Source organism: Psammomys obesus, unplaced genomic scaffold, assembly GCF_907164565.1.
Source record: "Psammomys obesus unplaced genomic scaffold, mPsaObe1.curated_primary_1811, whole genome shotgun sequence".
NCBI classification, from domain to species: domain Eukaryota; kingdom Metazoa; phylum Chordata; class Mammalia; order Rodentia; family Muridae; genus Psammomys; species Psammomys obesus.
The window spans coordinates 10,631,219-10,637,665 of record NW_026586173.1 but is presented as its reverse complement, the minus strand read 5'-3'; positions in this window follow the sequence as shown (position 1 = coordinate 10,637,665).

Sequence of the window (6,447 nt, the reverse complement as noted above, 5' to 3'; positions counted from 1 at the left end):
GATGGCAGGCAGCAACAGACCAACCAGCACTGATTAAAGAGAGCCACAGAGGACAGTAAGGGATTGTGAGCCTGAGCCATTCTGAATTCACCCCATTTTCCGCTCCAGCCATCGCAGAGAGGAGCAACAAGCAATCGCAGGAAGTTTGTTGCAGGAACTGTTTTGTTATCTCAAGGACTGAGAGCTTGTATATATAAGCGGCGGGTCCTCCACAAGACCACAGAACTCCAGTGCTCAGACTGACCCCAAAGCACCAGAGTCAGGCTGTCCTTGGCAACCACGGGAAATCAGACAGGGGAGACAGATGGCAGAAGTCGGCCTTTGGGCTTAGAAACCCCGGCTCTCCGATGGAAACGCTTACCTCATGTGTCTGAATTACTAAGACTAACAGCTCCTTCCCCCTCCCCCCACAACTTGTGCCCCTGATTCGAAAGAAAACAAAAGAAGCCATGTTTGTCTAGCCACGAAGAAATCCTGAGAAGAGGAAATACTACTTCCTATTTCAATTTATTAATTTTTAATTTCAATTAAAATGTTTCTACTTTTTATAGACACTTCTATGGATGTGTGTTTTGTTTTTGTTTGGTTGCTTGAGGTTTGTTTTGTTGTATTTTGAAACACGTCTCCCTACATAGACCAGACGGGCCTCAAATTCATAGGGAACCACCTGCCTCTCTCTCCCTACCGCTGGAATCAAAACCGTGCCACTGCAAGGCACATGATTCTGTACTTTAATTGGTAAGTTGTTGTGTTTTAAATTTGTTTCTTGCAGGAAAAGCTTTTGTATCTGTTTTTTTCTTTATCTTTTTCTAATAGCCAAAATTCTCTCTACTGACAAACCTTTAAGCAATATTCTATTCTGCTAATTCTTACTTCACTCCCTTCTCACTTCATTGATAATGTCAGTTCTAAACCAACCAAACAAACAAATAAACAAACTGTATTTTCTCCACCCAGGACCCTAGTTCAGCCATCTCTGAATGTTGTGGAGGACACAGTGAAGCATCTTTTCTTGCATCTTCTTCCACATTCTCCTGCTATTATCACCAGACTTCTGCCAAACCATCATAGTTTTCCTCACGTCAAAAGTAAATCCTTGTCAAGACAATTTACCGGGAAGAGTCACACGAAACAAAGCAACCAAGACCAATAGGAAATGTGGGAAGGATAAAACCCAGAGTACACACTGCTCTCATCATATGTGGAAATACGACAATGAACACCTACAGCACAACATAGAAATCTATGACATCCCCACAAGCGTATAACTTCCCAGTACTAGAAAATACAATAATGAGATTTCTGAATTTACACAGAAAAGACTGCAGAATCCTACTTTTTTTTTTTTTTCAGACAGGGTCTTATGAATCCCAGCTCCCCCTTGAAATCCATAGGTAGGTAAAAATGACATATTTCTGATCCCTCTGACCCAAGTGCTGGGGTGCTGGGAACTTTTCATCATGTCCAGTTTATTTGGTACTGAAAATCAAGCCCAAGGCTTCAAGGCTCCATATGTTAGGCAAGCACTATGCCAACTGTGCTAAATTCTCAGCTGAAGTCTGAGTTTTAAAAGGGATCAATAGTAATATAGATGACTCAAGTAAGCAGATGAATGTAGTAAGGAAGTCAGTATAGAACCTAGATAGGAATTACCAAAGTAGATGCTGCAGTCAGGCATTAACCTAAAAGGAAAAAGGAAAAACAGTGAAGAAAAACTTAGCAAGAAAATTAAGACGTAAGAAAATAACCATTTGAAAATGAAAAAAAAATTAGTCAATCAAATAAAAATACACCAACAGAGAAGGCTAGGTAGAAATGAACTTTAGGGATACAGGACAAGGTTGAGACAGTAATGCTTACAGGCCACACAAAGAAAAAAAAATAATGAACATGACCCAAGCTTCCAAGATCTCTGGGTTTTATTCAACAGACCAAAAGTAAGAATATCTAAGATAGAAGAAGAAGCTGACGTAACATCTAAAGACTTAGATCACTTATTCAATGAAATTGCAGTTGAGAATTTCTCAGAACTAGAGGGAAAAATAAAGGACATCAAAGCACAAGAAGCCAAAATACATGTGACCAAAGAACAGCCTCTCCAGGTCATATCATAGACAAGATGTCAAAATTGTAAAGCAAGCAAACCAAAAAAAACCTAAAAGCTGTGTGGAAACACACACACACACACACACACACACACACACACACGTAGAAACATGAGAACATCAATCTTTTCTTAGTAACCAACAAAAGCAGGAAATTGTAGAGTGATACATTTAAAAACTTGAAAATAAGTTAACTGTCAACCAAGTCTGTCACACTCAACAAGTCATATTCTAAAAGAACATACATTCATTTATTTATGGCTCACGTGTGTGTGCTTTGTGTGTGTGTCTGTGTATGTGTACGCACATGTATGCCACAACGCATGTGTTGAGGTCCAAGGACTACATGGAGGAGTCAATTCTCTCTTTCCATCATCTGACTCCTGAAGATTGAACTCAGGTCTCAAGACTTGGCAGCAAGGCTCTTACCCACCCTGCAACTAGCTTTCTGACACCACAAACTCATCTCTAAAAATTGGTGGATAAATAAGATCATTTCAAGACAAGAATACACAAGGCAGTTGGTTACAGTCAAGCCAATACTGCATACAGTTCTGAAGAAGTTTATATAATGCACAGTCTCAACATATGTCATGAGAAGAACTGATGAACAGGGGGAAGCCAGGAAGGAGCCAATCTTATCTAACACATCAAAGCAGAAAATCCTTACTCCCAACAGGACAGGAAGAAAATAAATACCAACAATCCAGCTTACCAGAACAGCTATGAAAAAAAAAAATCACAAGAAATAAAAAACCTTTCTCAGCAACAATCTTAAATGCAAATAAATTCAACTTACCAATTAAAAAAAATAAACAAATAAAAAAACATAGTGATTGGATTTAAAAGAAAAGGAAACAAAACCAAACAGGGTTCTGGGACTGAAGAGATGGTTCAGCAGTTAGTTAAGAGCACAGACTGCCCCTGCAAAGAACCTGAATTCAGTTCCCACAACCAGGTCTGGGGGCTCCCGACCAGCTGTAACTCCAGCTCCAGGGGATCCAATGTCTCTCTGTGTACCTGAACACACACACACAAATAGTAATCAAAAAAATGAAATGGGATCCAACCATCTGTTGTCTCCAAGAAACAAATTTTTCAAGCAAAGACATACCAAAGCTGGAAGTCAATGCCTGGGAATCAACCTACCAAGCAAACAGAAGCTGTCAACAAACTGATACAGCAACTGTCACATCTGACAAAGCAGACTTCAAACTAAATCTAATCAGAATAAATAAAGAGGGTCATTATGTATTAATAATTGAAGCAATTCATCAAGAAGACTCAAGAATATTTATGTCCTGAATCTCCGGAACTTCAGCTCCATAAAACAAACACTGAAAGGCAGAAAAGGTCATGTGGGTCCAGACACAGTGATAGTTGGAGACGTCAGCACCTTACTCTGACATCTAGACAGGTCTTTCAAACTAAAAACCAGCAAAAAGACTACAAGTCTACACTATATCTCACCTGCGTTTAATATTGGATATTAATATTCTACTGGATATTCCACTCAAGAAACAAGAAAGGCACACTCTTTCGAGCAGCACACAGACAGACTCTGTTCTAAAACTGATCACTTGTCAGGACATACAGTAAGCCTCCAAAAATACAAAAAAAGTAATAATTGAAAGAATCCCTTTTACCTTATGAACCAACAGTGGAAAGAACTGAATAGTAAGAGAACTCTCAACAGCTACACAAGCACTTAAAGAGTAAACGCTATTCCTTAGAACAATAGTAGGTCATGGAAGAAAATAGGGAGGAAACATAAAAGTTCCTGCAAGCAGAAGAAAATGAGAGTACAATGGAGCAGTCCTTCACATTTATAGCTGAATGTGCTCAAATGAAAAAAAAAAAAAATCAGAGCGATCTCAAGTAACTAACCACTGATGCATGTCCAAGTTCAAGTAAACCAAAAGGCCAAGCCCAAACACAGTACACAGAAAGTAACTAAAAAATACTAGGGCATAACTTAACTAGAGATTAATATGGACATATACATAGAAACATAATATAAATAAATATATATTAAGTCCGACAAAAAGTTGGTCCTTTGAAAAGGTTATCTAAACGGAAAAAAAAAAAGAGAAAAGAATCAAATTTTAAAATTAGAGATGGAGGGCTGGTGTGATGGCCCAGCTGTTAAAGGCTAGGCTCACAACCAAAAATAAAATTAGGGGTGGAAAGGGAATTGTTACAACAAGTATCAATGAAATTCAGAAGATCATTCAAAAAGCTAAAAAAAAAAAAAAAAAATAGAAGAAATGGATGTTTCTAAACTTATCTGTGTTACAAAAATAAAATTCTGAAGACATACATAATTTACATGTCTCAGCAAGCAATAAAATTGAAGTGGCAATTAAAAGTATCTCCACAAAGAAAAGCACTGGCCACAAATGGATTCCCCACGGAACTCCACCAGACATGTAAGGAAGATCTAAGAGCAGCACTTCTCAAACTGTTCTTAAAGACAGAGAGGGGACAAACACTACCACACTCCTACAAACTCACTAAATGAAGCCAGCATTACTTGGTACCAAAACCACATAAAGACATAATGAGAGAGAGAAAGAGAGAGAGGTAGGTAGGAAAGGAGAGAGCTGTAGGTCAATCTCCTGGATGAATTTAGATGCAAAAATTCTCAACAAAACACTTGAAAACTTTATTTAGAAACCTATTCAGTAGATTATAACCAGTCCCAATGGACAGAAGTTATATCAAATGTTTGCACACAATTAAATGTAATATAACCTCTAAATAGACTTGAGAGCAGAAGTCACAGAGTCATCTTGATAGATGCAGAAAAGGTATTTGACAAAGGTCAACATGCTTTCATGATGGAAGTCCTGAAGGAATTAAGGATGTAACACTCCTCAACATAGTTAAGTTTTTATATGACAAACCTAGAACCAATAATATTATACTAAATGAGGCAGGGGGGATGAATATAATTTTGAACAATGATATCATCATCCATTTGAATGGATAAAATTTTGAACAAGGATGCCATTCTCCTCACACTTAATCAATATAATGCTTAAAGGTTTAGCTAGAGACACAAGGTAAGAGAAACATATAAAGGATATAAATTAGAAAGAAAACAACCTTAATTTCAGATTAATATAAATTTTCTATTTAAAAAAACACCATATATTTCACCATGAAACTTATAGATCTGGTAAACACATTCAGGAAAGTATAGTATTCAAATCAACATACAAAATTTAATAACTTTTTAAATATACAAATTTATTTTAAAAAACAGGAAAAATAGTACATTAATAATCACATTCACAATAGCTTCAAAAATCCAGAAAGAAGTCCAACCAACAAAGTAAAAGGCCACTCTAAAAGAAAAAAAAAAACCTTAAGATGCTGAAAAGGAACTTGGTGATGACACTAGATGTTGGAAATTTTTTTCTGCTCCTGGACTGGCAGAATTAATATTGTGAAAATGTCTGTATCACCAAAAAGTAACATACAAATTTAATGGAATCCTCTTCAAAGTTCTGATCACATTTTACACAAAATTCCATAAGCATTCCTAAGATTCATTTGTAAACAGACCCAACAATGCATAACTACCGTGCAGTTAGCTTATGCTGAGGGAACGCTGCTGAAGGTATCATAATGCTTGACCTACAGTTATACTACAGAGTCATCCTAACAAAACCAGCATGGTCCTGGCACAGAACCAGACATGTATACCACTGGAGCATAATATAAGATCCCAAAATAAACCACATAGAAATGAGCACCCACTGTTTTCATAAAAGCATCAGGAGCATACACTGTACAAAAAGTAATTCTAAATGGATCAAAGACTTCCAAAGCTGAAATTGCTTGCACATCACTTTAAGATCTAGACATAGACAAGAACTTTCTGTTTATTTATTCATTACTTGTATGTGTATGTGTGTGCCTGCGTGAATGTATGTGCATCATATGAGTGCAAGAGCTTACAGAGGCCAGAAGAAGGCATCAGACCCCCTGAAAGTGGTTACCAGCAGCTGTGACCTGCCACATGAGGCTGAAAATGAAATTCCTGTCCTTTGCAACAGCAATAAGAGCTCCTAATACTGGAGTGACCCCGGGTGTCAGGTAAGGACTTTCTAAATAGGATTCCAAAAGCAAAGAAAGTAACCCCAAGAATTGACAGATGGGATTTATATGAAATAATTTTCTACATGCCAAAGGAAACTCTCAGAACGAATAGAGAAAAATCTTTGCCGATTGTACTCCAGGCACATGGCTAATCTCTAGAATGTATAGAATGTGTAATGCAAAAATTACACACAGAGACAGGAATAGATCCACCAATCAGTAAATGAACTAATAA